The sequence below is a fragment of the Trichoplusia ni genome, chromosome 10, assembly GCF_003590095.1.
Source record: "Trichoplusia ni isolate ovarian cell line Hi5 chromosome 10, tn1, whole genome shotgun sequence".
In the NCBI taxonomy this organism is placed as follows: Eukaryota; Metazoa; Arthropoda; class Insecta; order Lepidoptera; family Noctuidae; genus Trichoplusia; species Trichoplusia ni.
This window is the reverse complement of record NC_039487.1, coordinates 5,871,254-5,888,998: the sequence shown is the minus strand read 5'-3', so window position 1 is coordinate 5,888,998 and position 17,745 is coordinate 5,871,254. Positions and strand designations below refer to the sequence as shown.

The 17,745-nt window shown below is 35.2% G+C and overlaps 1 protein-coding gene across 11 annotated transcripts in view; it reads right to left on the bottom strand.

The window, feature by feature from the left end:
• The window catches only part of LOC113498009 (latrophilin Cirl), a 292,737-nt gene extending 285,890 nt beyond the window's left edge, over window positions 1–6,847 (bottom strand). For 4 of the 11 annotated variants that reach the window (XM_026877874.1, XM_026877876.1, XM_026877878.1 and 1 more), the window contains exon 1: window positions 6,148–6,846. The gene's annotated coding sequence lies outside the window, so the exon portion shown is untranslated. Of the gene's footprint in view, window positions 1–6,147 lie in introns of all 11 variants that reach the window. The other 7 variants (XM_026877873.1, XM_026877881.1, XM_026877885.1 and 4 more) reach the window with 4 other exon arrangements.
• Window positions 6,848–17,745: the final 10,898 nt, after the last annotated feature.

Below are 17,745 nucleotides of genomic sequence, written 5' to 3'. Positions count from 1 at the left end.
TTAAATGACAAATGCTTCGTGATCCATCTGTTTCGGCTTTCTCGGCATCGAGTTATTCTGTCCTCTCTCACCAATTAATGAAAGAGAGAACCGATATCCCTGTCCCGATGCGAAGGGACAAGTTCGGCATCCAATTTTTACCTGATGTTATTACTAGCGTTGACAGTGGTATTACAAGGGTTCCGAGTGTGTGCGACACTTTTGAAATATCCTAATGTTATTATGGCCTGATGACTCTTTATAGGATTTTATGAGTGACGTCGGCTTCAATATACCTTAACACAACTAAATGGGGCTATAATTCCATAAAGAAAAGGTCACGTCAATGTTGTGACTTTATATTTTATCGAATTACATATCGAAGTAACAATTTCAGTTTTAATGAAAACCTTATTCATAGATTCGGTGTAACTACAGTTTTTATACGTTTAATACGAGTGGTAGCAAGGGAATCGCGGTCTTACGGCGCACGGATTTCCACTTTTGATGACGCCAAACTTCTCAAATGAGTTCTGTGGAACTGCCGCGGAGCCGATTCGGGAGTCATACGAAACTCGTAAAACCCTAGCGAGACTCACCACCATTCTGTAATCTAACATAAATGAATGATCCTGTCGCTGTTATCGTTACATTTCTCCTTCTACACGCAAATCCCGCAGAATTTATAAAGGGAAAACTCAGTACGTTGCAGGTTTCTGGGCGCGCAAAATCGTCGGCTTGTTACTGTAGAATTTTGGTAGGGAGCAACTCGTAAAGCGGCGTTACATAAATCGATCGTTTGTTCAGCTGATTGCTAGATTGAAAAGCTCGCTTTTTGTTCTGTAATCTCATCAGCTTATGGCCTACACAACCGAGTTCTAACAATTCTCGCTCTTTTTATGACCGGTTTATCATACAACAGTGTTAGCGGATTGATTGACAATAGATTCGTATGACCGAAAGTCTATAATTCCGGAACAATTGCGGTTCACAATAAAGTTTCAACTTGAGATAGTAACGGCAACTGGAATTATTTCGAGGGCTCGCCAGTGAGACGGTAAAATAGTTTTCTTATAACCATTTCGCCTTGGGGCTATCCCGTAATGCACGTAACTTCCTTACGCGCTTCGGCAGAACCCGAGCGTAATAAAACAATAAAATGTAGCGAAACTCCTAGGATTACTGTTCTTAACATCTGAAGGTGGGAAAAACAAAAAATAAACAGCTGTTCACTCTGCTATAACTTTGGTTCGAGTGTAGGTAACGCAGTTAAGTATAGTTGACGGGGCTTAAACAAGTTTGCGCGTCGCTCGCAGCGACATCCAAGTGATTTAATGACTCCGCCATTATAATGTTGATTGCTAAAGTAATCGAAGGTATAACCTAAGCTATTAGGTAATTCTACACCAGAACACGACCAAGACCGTTCAAATGAATGTTGAAAATAATTCAATGTAATACGTGTAGTTTTAAAATAGTTTCTCCAGCACCAGTTTCAAAGTTTCTGAATCGCCATCGAGTGCCATTAGTGGTTAAATACTTTTATTAAAAAGATCTATAAAGGGGACTTTTATTTTTATGTCTTAGTTAAAATTAAATCTCTTTGAAAATAAAAGTTATGCACGATTTTGTTTAAATGGCATGGATTTAACGCCCGCATATGAAATAACTGTAAAACTAAGGGGACATCAAAAAGACGAATCTAGTAAAAAACGAAATGCTTTTAGTGGGCATTTACTTAATTACTAACATCTTACGGCATCTTTATTGATGTTTTGTGACATAAAACTTGTCGAAAAAACATTAATAACAAAATACGTAAACATGACAATTTTCTTGAGAATATGTACACGGAATAAATAACTATGTGGTTGATAACCATGCTTGCAAATTTGGCTTCTTCGATATTACCTAATTCTAGTACTGAGGTATCCAGGTTTACTTACGATATTTTCCTGCTGTTTCTTAGTGGTGAATAAATTTCATTTATTGCGTAATTTTTTTAATGAAACTACATGTGTCAAAAAACCTGAAAATTAGGTAACATGACCTTTCAAAATTAGCTATTAATGAGTTCCAAATTTTGATTAGCAGTTACTTCAACGGAGAAATTCTAAAACTTCGCAAGTTCGAGATAATTAAATGTTTAAATGATAAACAATTAATTAGCAAACAGGTTGAAAAGTAAAGTTGATTCGGTATTAAAATAATTACCTACATTTCTTTTACAGTGCTATTTATAGATATCCGTTTACAATTTTAGATAAACAAACTTTATTGTTTAAGCATTGCTTCTAATGCCGTAATTAATTTAGAAAGTTAGGAATTAAGTATTATTTCCAACTAATCGTACAATATTTGGTGTTAACAATTATTATGCTAAAAATAGCGAAATATTATACATACATTAAACCCAGATTCAAACAAGAATTAAACGTGGTTTTTAAGCTATTTTACCTGCACCAAATATGGTACCAAAACATTTACCAAATATTTGACTTTTTATTCTTTTGAAACATTAACAATAAGTAGGATACAACATATTTCGAAAAAGCTTAAACCGATTTGCTTTAAGTGCCGTCAATATTGTCAGAAACTAAAAAGGTTGATGAGTCAAACCCAATGTTAAAACTAACTAGTCTTCACAGTACAGTTAACGATTCTTTTGAGCCTACAAATGACCGTTAACTTTTTGGTTTAAAAGCTTTCATATTTCAAAGACGTTTTAAAGGATAACCTATGGAATAAATACACGTTATGGTAAGTAATGGAGTTAAACCAACAAGTGACAGATTGTTTGTTGTATTTTGCTTTTATCTTAATGATTTAATCAACGCATGGAATATGGATGTACCTAATCATCTTATTTTACACACTGTTATGTGAATTTGATATTTTATTGTAGTCTTATGGCGTAATTTAGAAGGTATTTGTGTTTTTACACATGGCTGCTTGATCGAGAACTAAGCTTGGACAAACATACAAGTAAATTAATATCATAGGCATCTCAGCTGCGTATTAGTGACATATCAATAACTTTAATTGAGACTACAATAATAAAAGTTCCTAAACCATATTTTACACATTTCATTTCTGAATTTGAATGTTACAAGTCGCATTTGACAGCGGTGGCCATCTTAAATCATTAGAGAACCGTTTGATGTGAACTGTCCATCGATTCCGATCACGCAAACCGATCAGACTTGACTCCAAACACGTTTGAATGATTGATGTAACTCCATAAAACTTAGCAAACGACACACGACGAGATTACAACTCATTGCGCGCACTAACAGTAATTCTTATGATGCCATGTCACAATGGCCTGTCAAATTTAATTAATCCATCAAGATCAAATATGGCGGAGACAGTCTTATTATCTATGGTTATACTGACCACGTAACGGTACGCGATGGGCCAGAATTTTTTACGGTTAAATGGTAAGATAAGATGGTTTATTTAGATCTTGTTTGTAAGTGCCCACGCGCCTTCAGACTTTATTTTTGTACATTATAGGGACGAGTCGACTGATAAGACGACGTCGCGTATCGATATTACGAGTTGTTTTTTACTTTTTGATGTTTGACGTCATACACAACTTTGTTAAGTTCAAAAATAGGTTTCTATGATAACTTAGTTGTGAGCACTTTGGTCCAAAATAACATTGAACTTTAAGACAAGAATATTTAATGATTATATTAATTTTAAGTTGTTGACTAAGTATGAAATATGATTCCATAGGTATATTAAGCTATTTTCGTTATTAGAGTTTTCAGATCATTATTAGTAACCGCTTTTAACATCTACAATTATTTTATTATGTTGGGGTACAATGGACAAAATTAAATTTATTTTATGACACAAAAAATTGATTGCATGACTAACATACGTAGAAAGAAACGTTTAATTTCGCCCTCTTTCGACCGCTAGACGCCACTGTAATTTAGATTCAGTCAACTTGGCAGAGAAAAATCTTATAAATCAAAAACCTACCCAAATTGAACAGCCGTAAATTTTAGCACGTCTACGACGCTTCATTAGATTGTTAAGAAAAGATTTAGGTTATAATAATGGTAAGAATATTTAATCTGTGCAGTGGGCTTAAAAAAACAATGTGTTAGCATTATTCAGCCCGCCTAATGGACTAGTTAACAAAAACGCACAACTTACATATTCTGGCAGAACGGCAGCATTTTTTAAATCGACAATTATCGAAAACAGTTCCGAGAAATAAAAGCTTCAAGCCACATCAATCGTACCTAGACATTTCCCGCGTAAATGTTCAATCGAAGTATGGAACGGAGCTCACGTTTTTTTCCGAAGTCAATTAGCTCACGGCAGCGCAGCATACAGCCAGGCGACACACATGTCAACATCTGTTCTACAACTACCGATGTGACACACACGTTTCCGGGCTTAGTTTTTTTTGTGGTAAATTAACGCTCCAGGGCATACTCGAAAATCCCGTGACACGAGCGTTCAAACACCCTAAATGAACAGTAATAAAACCAAATGTATTGTTTTTTTACGCATTATAAAGAAATGTGAGGTTGATCATTATTTAGCCATAGTTCCTAATTGGTTTGAAGACACTTCTAATTATTAAAAAAAAAATACAGAAGAAGTATTCTTTTGTTAGTTATTAACTTCGTGTATCACTTAACCTAAAGCTTTTTCTATTTAAATAAGTTACCTACATAACACATTTATTTTTAATGCACTATCCACAACTCCATCTTGCACATAACTGCTATCAATACTGTTTTTACGACTTGTTTTACGAGTAAATCAACGGCATCGTCTTGTAAATGTAACCCTTAAATTGTCTATAAAATTATGTTATCCGATGTAAGTATTCAAATTCAGGTAATAAAACTGAACTTTCAACCACTGTTGCTTTTGTAATTTAGCCACAATGAGAAGTTCCTTATTACCTACCGATTTTAAATTGAACACTCGATTTACATTCTTTTAATTTCTTTTTTAGAATGAACTGTCAAAAAATCCCGCCGTTTTAAACGTAATTTTTATCGTTTTTTAATAAATAAAGTGAATATAAGATGATAGTGACTTGTGTTGTGTAATACGTATTAACCACGAAACGGGGCGGTTAACATGGTCGAAGTGAATAAATGTGCAGATTAAAATCGCTACTTTATCAATACATATTTTTGCATAATTCGTTTAAACAATCATTTATTGTTCACGGAAAGTTTAATGGGTTGTTTGTGATGTAAATTGCGTGCCGTTTTAATGCCGTAACGAAAATTAGTGTTCAAAATGTTTGTGATTGCTTGTTTCAGTGAAATCGGGTTAACAAAGCTATCTATTATGTTGTTTCGTGTAATTAGCAGTAAAGATTCGCCCCAAAACGTTTGATCGTGCCTGGTGTGGTGTAAGCTCATTGTTTTGCGACTAGTTACGCCATCTATCGGGCGGGTGAATGAATCCAACTTACAACAAAACACATTTCGACGAATTCTGAGAAGTGGTTTCGTGTTGTGATTCTAACGTCTTTGGGTTTGGATGCACAGTTATTATAGAATGGCGTGTAAAGGAGACTAAACGAAGTTTTAATGTTTTTGTAAGCCTATTTGGTTCTATACTAGCACTTGGAACGAAAACAGGTTTTTCTTAACGATTGATGTAAATTGGAAGTTTTAATACCATTAATGTTATTATTCCGTTATAAGCTTTCTTACGACTGAAAAAGCTCGATCATCACAACATATCTTATCTAGGTATTTTGATCTGTCGATGTAACTATTTTTAATGTTCGTTCGACCATAATAAAATGTTATTAACACAATTATAATCAAATCTACGAAAAGCCAACAACAAAAGTTATCCAATGATCGTTAAGTGGAGCCGGTACCATCAAGTTGTACCGTTACAGCAAGTCGCCTAATTAATACTCGCCCACTCGAGCCTCGGCTGGACTCGAACCCGTTCCGAGGGCCACTGTGTTTACTGCACATTGCACGCCGCGCGCATCTACAATGCAAATCCACAAACACCATCCACAATCTGCGATTCAATATCGACGCATTACACCGCGCTGAGCTTCCTCACTCGCATACGAAACCGAATCAAGACTATCGATTTAACTCTATACGAGGGACGTAGAAAGAATTGCTTACAACAATGAGCCGGTGTAACAATAAATACCTTAATGATATCCCGAGATCGGAGAGAAAAGGCGTCCGGCGGCGGCAGGCGGAACCCGTTCCACAGTTTTCAAGAGAAATCCTTCACTATGACATCTCGTACAGGCAACATCACAATATGAAATGGCACAATCTCACAAGAACACTATAATAATAGGAATCCACAGCACTGGTTTGGTTTTGGTACAAAAGATGTTTTTTCGTAACACAGCGCGGCGAATACACTCTCTCCGCGAAACAACCGACGCGCACGGCAGCCGGGCACGAACTGAACTGGTTTTACTGGGTGCGCGGGGTCGCGGGGGGGAAAGGACGGGTGCGTTTGGTTTGGTTCGGTTTTATGAAAATATTTCGTGAGTAATGCACGTGTTATGTCGGCGAGTGCGTCGGCCTAGAGCGGCCTCGGATCTTTGATTGAAGTGCAGTGTACGCTGCGATAGATAAACGATAGTAAAAATATCCGACGTGTTGTAGTGGACACTTCCGAGCTCTGCGAGAATCGAGATGTGAGGTCTTTGTCTCTTGCCTACGCTTTCCATTCGATAAAGGCTGAACTTACCCGGGCTTAGTACACGTTGCATTACTATCTACAATCAAATTTACAACGGATTGCTACTCGTTCGATATTACATTTCGTATCGTGCCTTCATTACTGTATCTTTCAAAGGATATTGCATCTATAATTCAGTTGATCAGAGCAATGCCCTAGCTAGGTCGCGGGTTTAGGTTTTGTACCAACGATTTACAATTCTGTTTTATTGGAATAACGTTGACAGCTTTTACAATTGTCTTGTTATAGACAGTGGGTTTTACAAGGCCATAAATATTTGTGTTTACATTCTACTAAGTGAATATTAAGTTTATGGTGATTAAGTTGATTTATAACTGATTTTCGCGAAATAAACAGCTTATGCGTGTACCTAATGTGTGGTTAATTTATTAGCCGTTAGTAAAATTTACATTTCAGCTTTAGTTTTAAGTTTATAACTTCCATTTCATCATAATAATGCAATTAAATTGCATAACAGTGTGTAATCTAGGCGAAGTCTCTTCTCCATGGTAGATTTTTGCTGACACCACATGCCAGCTAGGATTAAACCCAATACGCGTTGGACGTTAATTTAAAAGCAAAATGCCCGCTTAAGGGGCAAGCTAGGAGTTTTACGATATTAATAAACCTCTATTAGGCAGACAAGATGGCGTTAGCCGGTAATTCTGAATTATGGACGGCGTTTACTCGACATTTTAAATTGCTACCAATAGGTTGGATTATAAAAAGAATGTATGCGTGCATCATGCATGCTTCCTTGAACTATTTAAAAATAGGCTGGTTAGAAACAAAAAAGGTTAGGTTTAGTACCTGGAAACAATAGACCTACCTTTTTCGAAACGTTTCTTTTTAGTTGGCCGAAAAGAGCCTTATTTAACAGTGTTAAAATTGGATCCAGTGACTAGCTGGGCAGTCGCAACCTCATAGATAATTCTTTTTAATTATTTGACATACAAGTTGATATGAGAAATAGCTTTACATTGAATTTCTTCTAGTATATAATCTAAATAGCATAATTAGTACCTTTTTACGAGGTAAGATGTATCTACTATGTTCCTTTGGCTTACAAACTTATGATTTTACAATTCAGAACTCTTTATTTATTTACTCTAAAACCAGACCTTAAAAATTAAATCACCACGTCTAACTCTAAAAAACATCTTCGATGTAGCGATGTGTTAAATTTGTAAATCATTTCATGTCAGTGTTGCCAGCCGGCAAAACGACGATTTTCCACAATTTATGTATAAAATATTAACAATAGCAACGTGTAACATGATTGAAACGTGAAGCATTCAACTACAATAAATATATTCGATGCTTTCAGGATATAAGCCTTATTTTATGTTCTGCCTTTGTGGTGTTTCATGTAACGGCGTTAAATATTTAAATAATTCACATACTGGATATTTATTCCAAGAACAACGGCAGGTGCGTTGTACATGCTTAAAATTAAAATATTTGTTTTGGATTCTGATTAATACTGGTTTTTATTTCAAGTTATTTACTTAGTTCGCACTTTGATTTTAATACCGACGATTGTCCTCATTACGTTACCTTAAAATTAAGTTTGATGGTGTTATCTGGGCTTAAGGTACAATTTGCAAGATAAGGGCTCCGACAATAAAATGATTTGAGACATACGGTCCACCTGCTAAGAAAATCTTTTAAGCGCTTTTCGATAATGACTTTCTTTCAAGTGTCTTACGCTTATCCTATGGAAGTCGGAGTGACCTACCTCCAGAAACAAGATCGGCTGATCCGGTGAAGCTCAGCTATTCGCATTCCGCTGACAAAATCTTTGTAGTCAAAGCGGGTATTTCTATAAAAACGCATTTTCTGAATCGCCGTGTGGCCCTTTGAAGTTAATCCCTGGATTTGGGTTCACCGTTACAGGAGATACCTCCTTTCGTTCACTGAGTGTGTTTGTATGTAAATGTTTACCGTGAACAATTTGAGCGTACTTTCTCGGCTGGAATACTTTGAGCTCCGTGCGTCGGTGGGCGTGAGAATGTGTGAGTGAGGGTCGGAGAGGTCAGGCGTGGCTGGTTGCGTGTTAGTGTTGTCGCGCAGCTAGCGCCGCCTCACGGCCGGCCGTGTAATTACAACTGGCGTGGTGAAGTGACGTCGCCGGGCGTCGAGACGACGTCGAGTGGGTCGTCAAAAACTCGAAAATCGAATTGGTTCGTTCGTTATTAGTTTTGTTCGTTATTGCATATGCAGGTTGGCTGATGGGTTTTAGTATTTCACGCCGCCGGGCCTGCGGCAAAGTGTGGCGTTTACTCTGATGTAACTGTACATACTAACTGTATGAATGAATGGTTGTGACTGAGCATTCAACTTTAATGATACTTTGATGTCTTACCCATAATCCTCTTTGTATGCAGGTACCGTTTTTAGAGACATTTACGTTAACTAAAATGGAAAATCAGCTTTTCAAAGCGAACATTAACTTCTAAAGAGCATTTAGCTCCGTTCCTGTATTTCCGAATAAAAATTCACAATCAAACTTTTAAAAACAAACCAATTACCCCACTTACCTATAAAATTTAATCACGCGTATATTTTGCGTACCCAAATTAAAGACGAACAAAGCTCATCCAGTAATCATAAAATAAGGACTTAATATAATTTCACTTGGCAAAGTCAATTTCATTTTAGTATTCCGAGTCTTTATTCAGAATTAAAACTTTGGGCGTTTGCTTCATCGTAAAGTTCTGTGTAGATCGGAATATGTCGTAAAAAACACCATACAATGTTCTTGAACAACGAAGGAAATACGAAGCGTCGATATTTTGCCATACTTTCCCGGATATAAAGGATGAACGGGTTTTTCAAGCGTAAATATTTATAAATATATTTTTATGTTTGGGATACATGTTTATTGATGGGCCCTGTAGACAAATGCGCGTTTTGTGCGCCGAAAATCGTGGTAGGGAAGTCCATCGGGAATATAATGAGTATTTAGTTCGCTTTTAAAATATACGTCCTTGCAAGTTAGTGAAGGGCTGTTTTATAACCGTTACAGACAAATATCTTGGCCTGTGTGACATATTTAATACTGTGTTGGTCGTAATTCACAATCATTTAAGAAAAGGAAAACACCTAGACCAGGATTCAAAAACTCTGATTCCGATTTACCTTTTCTACTACCAATCTCATATTATTATCTTCTTTCAACAAGAGGTCTTTGCCAAGCCGTAGACCCGTATTTCTTGATCGATAGATAGATAGTTGTAAGTTGAGTAACTTTAAAAAAAAATGTGGTATTTTCATTTAAAGAACGAATTTTAATAAGGATTTATTTCAAGAAAAATGTATCATGTCACCTTACTCAGTTATTTTAGTTTATTCATGGTACAGACTCAATTTGGACATATATTTTATGTAAGTACGCGTAAAATTAATTAATGGAATTGTTGATGTCAGTAGCGGTAAATATTTATCATATTTACTATAACGAAATAAATAAAAGCGTTGGAAGCTGTATGTTCGATATTATTAAACTTTGACATCTCAATAACTAGTAAAATTTCACGTTTTTAAATAAATGCTTTACTTTATAATGGCGTTTGGTACTTTTAGTTCAGTATTTTTTAAGTGCAGCTGACATAGGACATGGATATAAAATTGTATAATTCCCAAAAACTGTAAAAAATTACTAATGTTTTTCTCCTTCCTAGAATCACAAGTATCGATAAATACTTGGTTTAATAAAACTGAATTAGATTTTCTATCGATAAGATTCGAGGGCTCTACGTCCACAACACTATTTCTGCACAAACACAAAGTATCATAAGTATGTTCTCGAAGCTCCGCAAGTGAAATACCTCCAAAGTCGCGCTAAAATAGCAGAAAACAAAGTTGCTGTACCTTTTTAAACCACTAAGTGGCCACTCAGGCTAAGGCATTCAGTAAAAAAGCAAGTCAGCCAAGGTCAGTAAGGGGCCAGTCCAAAAAATCTTTCTCCTTACCCCAGAGTGATTTCGGAGCAAGAGAGATTCAATATCGCTTCAATAACGTAAATCGTAAAATGTCTATAAAACTTTAATATCGTGAATTCGGACATAGAACCGTTGACACGGAAAACTGATAAACTGCTGAGTTATAGGTTTCATGTAACTTGCTTGCCGGTACAGCAGCGATAAACATTTATTTTTCCAATTCAAGGAATATTACAATTACCTACCTGTCCAAAATTCGTAGAGACTTCGTCGAATTTTCGTGTTTCTTTCTCCGCTTTTTAATTTAGGTACCTACAGGTTTGTACAATAAGGGTCAAAAGTGAATGAGCGATTGAGTACTCATTAGTACAATTTAATAGCATAATTTAATATTTTGGCTCGGATCCATAATTATAGTTTAACTAAAAAAACTGTTTGAAGGTTGCTAAGCAACTATAGATGTTTCAAACGTTTTTGGTCCTAAGCTCCCAAATCTGTGTTAGATCATCAACTTGCTTGCTGTCTGTGCCATGTTTTATATAAAGTCCTTTACATAAAAACCAAGGGAAATTTGCGATACCTAATGTAATCGTAAAAATACGTAGCCACATCGATTTTTAATAGTCATTACAAAAATTCGACGTTAAAGATAATATTGTCAAAAGAGTAATCAAATAAAATTATATTGTTAGCCCCACTTTATAACTATTTAATTTAACAGTTCAGTAGGCGGCACTTTGTATAAAGTTAAATATAAGATGCGAAAAGAGGTTTAAATAAACTTGTTAGTGGAATATTGGACATTTCTACCGAAAAAGAGTTCAGAGATTTTTTATTCTCCTGCGATTTTAGTTTTAATTTTTATTTTAGGCTCTGAAAAAACAACTTAAGGCTTCCGTACCCAAATAATAAAAAAGGAAAATGGAACTGCATGCTTTTCTGAATTCTTTACGAATTGTCATGATTTAAATCATGACGTTACCTACCTTCTATGCAAAATTTTGACCCGTTTGACCCTTATACACATCGAAATGGTAAGTATTAGTAGGATGGTAAGAATATCAAAAAAACATCAGCCAATATATAGGAAAGCTTTGATAAGCATTGTAGCTCATTGCGAATTGTCAAATACAGATTCCAACATGCGAATCTGAAATCTGAAATAGGTAATGGCAAGAATGAAATGAATCTTAAATATTCCTTATTATCTTTATCTTACTTACGACATAAAGAGATTAAATAAATCCACCATTGAACAGATATAGCTTCAACTTACACAAACATAACCTAATTAACCATAAATTAAAACAGAACTACCGTCATACAGATTCCTTGACATAATAACAATAACAATCTCTGTTATTTGCAATACACATTAGTATTAATTAAGGTAGTACAACATTTCCTCATTTGCACTATAAAGGCTCATTTAAAGGAAACGAATATTTTGCAATTTACAATACATTGCCGAGTCGTATAGCTCTGGTATCAAGAATATTACATCAATGCCGGCAATGGAATACTCACTCAATATTTCTCGTCATATTTTCATGTCGGTTTGAAATCAATCAGGTATTTGATTATTAGATTCCAATTGAAGATTACTATTACTATGCTTTGATAATTAGATTGAATACGAGTATTATGAACTAGTTCTGTGTCTCCAAGGTTTTATAAATAGGTTTCTTATTTTGTATGTACACTCTTTGATTAATATCCTTGGTGGAAATGAAGCTACTGTTGTTGTTTCACGTGTACTGCTGTTCTGATTCATTAAAATGGAAAAAAGATAATGTTTATGTTAGATAATTAACGGAGGTTTTCTTTTTAGATTTTTAACTTTTAGTTTTGCATAAATATGTAGTTTTACTATAAAATATAAGGAAAAAACTGGTAAAGTTTGAATCGGATTCCGGCAATGAAAGTACATCACAAATAGATTGAAAAACAAATTTATTTCACATCTAATTTAAGGAAATAGCAACCGTTCCTTAATGCCTTAAATAGAAAATTACATTACGTTATTAAAAAAAGGCTTTTTGTTGAAACCTGTCGGGGTCTCACACTAGACCAATTTGTAATATTTACAACTAAACATATTTATAAGCGCGGCGTCGCAGACAGCTGGTCTATTAAACGATGTTAATTTTACTTAACAATCAAAATCAAACATATCCAGTCTACACCAAAAGTGCCACAATAAGGTTATTAAAGACCATTTCAAATAACCTATACCTAAATTAATACTATTTGCAATTGAGAAGCTAATTAAAGTTTCTCTTGCAACAAAAGATTTGCGGTTAGGCCTACAATACCTTAAAGAACCGATTATAAATTTTGACAGACTGAAAATAAATTTGTTATTTTAGTCGCGATAGTCGAAGTTTTTGAAGTATGACTTTTGATTCAATTTGGCTGTTCGTGGGTGAAATAAATGTCACGTTTACCCGGAGGGCTTGTAGGTCTTGACTGTTTTTGGAGGTTCTATTAAAAGGGACAGTTTAGTCGTAGGTGTCATAATTGTTTCCTTAAACCCGGTTGTTAAGTTCGGTGTTTCTTTGTATATTTTGTGTGAGATTCTGACGTCTTTAGACCTCCAATATACACAGTAAAGTTATAGCAGAATAGCAGTAGGAATACAGTTATATTTAATTACACACATTAATAGAAGGTAATGGTAATAATGTCCCACTGTTGGGCACAGTCTTTTTCTAATATGGGGCAGGTAATAGTTAAGCTGAATCGTTGATGGAGTTGTTGCAATCGTCTGTTGTGCTGCATGTAATCTTGGGTTCGCATCCTTGGTCAGGCTAAAATAGTGATAAGTTGTTTGTTTACTCAGGCTTCTTATTAAGAGGTGTCGCTTTCGAAACACGGATTTTTCCAATTTTACTGTTTTTTTTTTCTTAAAAAAAAAACGACTCAAGCAGTAAGAAATTTAATCCTTGTGTCGAGGGGGGTTTTAAGAACATACAAATCACATGCACAAAGATACCTAGACTCAGAACAAGCATTCGTGGAGCACACAAATGCTTGTCTTACGCGGGGATCGAACCCGCGACACGTCGCGCACAGTTGGTTTGGTGTGGTGACCTCAACCACTCCGCTATCCTTGCAGTTAAATGTTAATACTTATTAGATAAAACGATTTATGTTGTTGTTTATGTTTGTTAATCTTTCACGCAAAAACCACTGAACGGTTTTAGACGAAACTTGGTACACAGATAGTTTATAACTAGGATTATTTTTGTAGTAGCGGGCGTGCTCGAGCGGTTGAGCTAGTATAAGATACACCTATCAATAAATAAATGCTTTCATCCAAATCTGAAGACTCACCTGAGTAGCATAACAATCCTAATACTTTTACATTGTGATCTTAATAATGTCGTTAGTAAGTCCTTTAGACGACCTTTATGAATTTATCAGAGACCGCGACAATACGAGGTTTATTCCCACATTAGGGCACCTAGGTCGTTCCGATAAGGTCAGTGGACAGTGGCTATTGTTCACGAGATTATTGAAACTGTACCTGTATTATGAAATCTTAATACAACATCATCAGCAACATCATCAGCTCACACGTTGTTAACGTGTGAGCGACGCAGCGCTGTACACGCATACCGATGTCTCGCTTCAACACCGACAACTGTCTTGCTTTAAGTTATCGTGGTACGCGGTTTTCTTTTGTCTCGCGAAGTATGGAGTCTTCTTATCAAATCGATCAGTTGTTATTTGGGCTTGGACAGTATGCTTGTTGAAAGGACATTGAAGCACTTTAGTGACCTTTTACGCAATATTTTTGGTTATAAATATTTTTTAGTAAATATAATTCTAAATCGTCTTTGTGCATGTGACTTGAATGTTTTTGAAACCCCCGCGACACAAGGATTAATTTCATTAATGCGGAAAAAAAAGAAAAAATGTTTATTTCGACTGTAAATGCATCTAAAAAACTAGTACTAGTTTGGCAAAGTTACGTGACGTAACTAGAAGATAAGTCTTTTCTACCGATGCAGGAATGCCATTGGGGCAGAACTGATTTTTTTTATTAGCTTTGTTTTTTTTTTAAATTCATGAATTATTCTTTTTCATGTTGATCAATTACTAAGTTTTTATTTTTGCTCTTGGATAGGTTGCTTCGTTGTTATTATAAAAGTGTAAATGTGCCTCGCACTGAAAAATCAATCCCTGTATCGAGAGGGTTTCACAAACATTCAGGTTACATGCACAAAGACACCCAGACTCAGGACAAGTGTTCGTGTATCATAGCAATACTTATCATCACGGAGATCGAACTTGCGACACGTGTTTTTGAGTGGTGACTTTTACCACTTTGCTATCCGTTCAGTAATGAATGAGAGGTGGAAAAAGGAGGTTATCCAGCAAAGTATTTTCCGTAACATTAAATCTTCAGCATCAACTCCATTCTTCACAACATAATTCGGGACCTATAACTTTGTTAGCAAAAAAACTTCACATATATTAAGAAAAATCGCTACACTTCTCTTGCACCCAATAAGTGACTCATCCATAGACTTGGCAGAGACCCATATTTCTGCCTGCCCCCGACCTTGGGAACATAAGTCGTAATATTACCGTCAAAAAGGAACATTTGTTGCTATTTGGCACGTTTTTGGTTATAAATTTGAATTAATAACGCATTTCTAGACGGTGCGATAAGTTTATGAAGGCTGGATAAGTAGTGAGTCTAGGATGAGTTTGGAGATGCTAAATCTAGGATGAAAATGTTTTGTATAGTTAGCTCATTTTTCTTACAATTTAGTCACTTGTATTTTCGTCAATAATGATACTTTTATTATTATTATACTTGACTGCATACAGACATTCATCTATAAATTTAAACATAGACAGCGCGGCGGTGCCTAGTAATTTGCTAGGTTTCGATTTTACCCTACCGTATGAAACCTATAAACAACTATCAATTAATAACCCACCTTATATAATCTTTACTAATATTATAAATGTAAAAGTATCTCTGTCTGTCTGTCTGTCTTAACAGATCACTGAATTGATTTTAATGAAGTTTGATGAAAATTAATGATTTTAATGAAGAATTATCAAACTTCATTAAAAAGAACATAGAACAAGAACATGAGAAAGAACATAGGATAGTTTTTATCCCGGACTTTTGAAGAGTTCTCTTGGAAATGCGATATAACCGACCTCGGCGAAGCCGTGGGCGAAAAGCTAGTCAACTATAAGAACTACAATACATATCTCGATATAACTGGTATTTAAAATGACGTTATTGTAATTGTCCAAGTACCTCAATTAAAGTTTACATTCTGCAACAAAGGCTGTCTTCGGCCAATAAACGGATAGTTAATAGATAGTCCACTTAAACAGTCTAAGAAGGTCTTAATATCAGCTGTCTTGCCTAATCCTATTAAAGGTTCAAGATATTTACTATAGAGGAAAGGCAGAAGGTTAAGCAAACATTCACTAGACGGTTCTACCTTATATACCTATAACTCGCATTAATCGTTGTGTGTAAGAAATTAAAAAAAAATACCTCTACTTTTAATATTAAATAGGTTTTCAAGGGTGAGATAATTTGTATCATTTTTTTCGATGATGTCTCGTCTAATTTTTTTAACAATAGATTTTTATATTTTAAATCAGTAGACATTTTGCAAGTGCTATCGTCTCAATAAGCACTAACTCTAGCACCAGGCAAAGGCCTGTGCCCAGCAGTGGACTGAGACAGGCTTAAATATTTTAAACTGAAAAGTCATATTAATGTTATTTTAATACATTTTGGGCTTCGTTTTCCACTCTCATGCGATATAACATTACTTGAACCCATCAATAAAGATTGAAATGAGTGGCTTATAATAGCCACACACGATAATTCATGAAAGATTCTACAAAAACAAAAAAACAAAGCAGATAAAAATAATACAAAAAATAGACAAATTGAGAACCTCTTTTGTCAAGTTGGTTGTTAATTAGCCGCAATTAAGTTCCTAGAAAAGAAAACTTCAACTTAGAGTTAAACTTCTGTTCTTAGTTACCTGTTGTCTTCCTGTCTAGACCGAATAGTTTACATTATTCATGTTTTTTATATAAAACACCACCTTCACGACCTGCCTACTTAGACAAATCACTTTAGTTTTTGTCATCTTACTAAATGATTTAAGAAAGTTTCTTGAAAGACGGTAGTTTTATGATAGCGGATGACTTTTAATGTGTATTGATGATATTAAAGCTTAGGTATGGCGTTAATTAAATAACTTTAAAGATAACATGTCTCATGTTTTTTTGGGTTCCGTAGCCAGAGGTGTGAATGGGACCCTAATGTTCAGAGGCCGCTGTCTGCTTGTCTGTCATCAGACTCATGAACCCTGATAGCTAGATAGTTAATACTTTGGGAAGCTATAACGAAACATAAAAAATGAGATTAATCAGTGTTCAGAACGGTCAAGAAATTAATGGGTGACCAAATTATTTAGCAAATTTAGATATGAAATTTTCACCTATTTGAACCTAATATTTTATTATTATAACTAGCTTTTCGCCCGCGGCTTCGCCAGCGGCGAGGTCGGTTATATCGCGTTTCCAAAAGAACTTTTCAAAAGTTCGGGATAATAACTATCCTATGTTCTTTCTCAAGGTCAACTCTATCTCTGAACCAAATTTCATTAAAATCTGTTCAGTGGTTTAGACGTGAAAGCGTAACAGACAGACAGACAGAGTTACTTTCGCATTTATAATATTAGTAGGGATTTATTTATACAGCATGGAAGACTTACAGCAAGATAGAACACATTACAATTTTGAAATGAATATTTAAGACACTTTCCTTTGCGTTGTTCTTAACTATGAACAACAAAGCAAAACTATGTATATTATGTAATTTGTGAACAAAAGTGCTTTAAGAAAGATATTATTAAGTTCATGCGCTTGATTTGTACTTGAAAGGCCATTGCAGTAGATATGTGACTTGAAAGTTTGTGAAACCCCCGCGAGACAAGGATAGCATTCCTTAATGCGGGAGTCATTATTAAAAACCAACTTTTGCAGCCTAACTGTATAACTAGCACCATCCATGACATATAGACAGATGTAGAGACAGCGGAGCCCT